The sequence below is a fragment of the Terrapene carolina genome, unplaced genomic scaffold (assembly GCF_002925995.2).
Source record: "Terrapene carolina triunguis isolate 2854851 unplaced genomic scaffold, T_m_triunguis-2.0 Scaffold147, whole genome shotgun sequence".
Lineage (NCBI taxonomy): Eukaryota > Metazoa > Chordata > Testudines > Emydidae > Terrapene > Terrapene triunguis.
Window position 1 is genome coordinate 2,863,010 of NW_020664498.1, and position 1,549 is coordinate 2,864,558.

General features: G+C 44.0%; 1 protein-coding gene across 1 annotated transcript in view; it reads left to right on the forward strand.

Moving 5' to 3' along the window:
- Positions 1–1,549, forward strand: part of LOC113405123 (disks large homolog 5-like) — a 205,278-nt gene that overhangs the window by 152,025 nt on the left and 51,704 nt on the right. The window lies entirely within an intron of this gene.

Consider the following 1,549-nt stretch of genomic DNA (forward strand, 5'->3'; position numbering starts at 1 on the left):
TTTTACCATTAACTTCAGTGAAAGCAGAGTAAAGGTAATTCTGAGCACTTCTGTAAACCTTACCCAAAGTTGACTGAACGCTCATAATTCGGTTTAACAATCAACACAGTTCCTACAGCAATTTGCATGGGTGCTTATTAAGTGTAGGATTAAAAAATAAAATAAACAAGCATTCCCGGAGAGTTAGTTCACAATCTTGATAATCCTGATGAACAAGATGCTAGTTGCTGACATTTTTTAAAAATAAAATGTTATGAATGTTTTTTAAGGGCAGATACAACTCCTGTGTCTGTATAGTGAGGCTGCTGCTGTAGCTTTTGCTAGAACAACTCTTTTAATTATATTAAGATGACTGTGTTGGCACTTCAGTTTTTCTTTATAATCATGGGGATATTCTGCCTCTGAGCAGGGTGTTACTTTGTTATGTAATGCTGACCATCTGAACTTGCATTTATCTAGTTCTGACTGGATCTAGTACCTGGACAGGAATTTGATAGGGAATTTGAGAGTGGTTTATTGATCAAGTGACACTTCCGCTTGGAGTACCATGCATGAGAATCCCACGTAAATGGGATTATCCTTTCAATGAGTTTGACAACGTCTCATACTGCAACTGCTGCCTATTGTGTGTAGCTCCTCCTAGTGATATGTTGCAGTTAGGACGGTCATGTATTATGGTCACAGCTATTTGTCTAAAACAGCACTGCATCAATTTAAACTGTTTTAAATGTTCATCCTGCAGTACATCTGTGTATAGTGATGCAGTTTTTGTGCTATTACTAAAATGTAAAAGCTATGAAAGCTAGGGGTTTTTCTTATAATTTTAGCTTTTAAAAATTAAATGAGCAAATGAACCATGAACTCTCGGACCTAGTGCTACTCCCTAGTTTCTAAATCTTCAGGGGTCCTGCATGCTCCAACACAAATGGATTAAACCATATCTGAAATGTATGGCGCACACAGGTGGTAGAACAAATCAAAAGTAGGAAAACTGAATTAAGCTTTCTTATTGGGACAATTTCAGGCAAGAGCCCAATGATTTTAGCCATACACAGAGCTTTCGATAAGGGATTTTTGTCTGTTTTTGCAGGCTCAGGTAGCCTGCCATACCATTTTACTTTTAGGATGTGGGTGCACAAGCAACTACCTGGGTATATGATACTTTTATCTCAGCAATTCAGTTGGCTGTTTTCTTGCCGAAAAAGTTATCTTCGCTCTTGTATCTTACGGGGCTCTTCATCACAATCAGGGCCACCTTCAGGCACCAGCTGAGCAAGCTGGTGCTTGGGGCGGCAGATTGTTCGAGGCGGCATTCTGCCCAATCCTAGGGCGGCACGGCCGCTTTTTTTTTTTGTTCCGCTCCGGCCGCCCTGTAGGGGGCGGCGGCGCGGAGAACCGGGGTGGCGGCGCGGAGAACCAGAGCGCCCTGCAGGGCAGTCCTCTTCCTTCCCTCCCTGCCAACCAGAGCGGAGCCCTTGCGGCAGGAGGCGGCGCAGCGGGAAGGGCCGCGTGGCAGTGCCCCTGCTGTAGCCCTGGCCGCCCCCTTCTC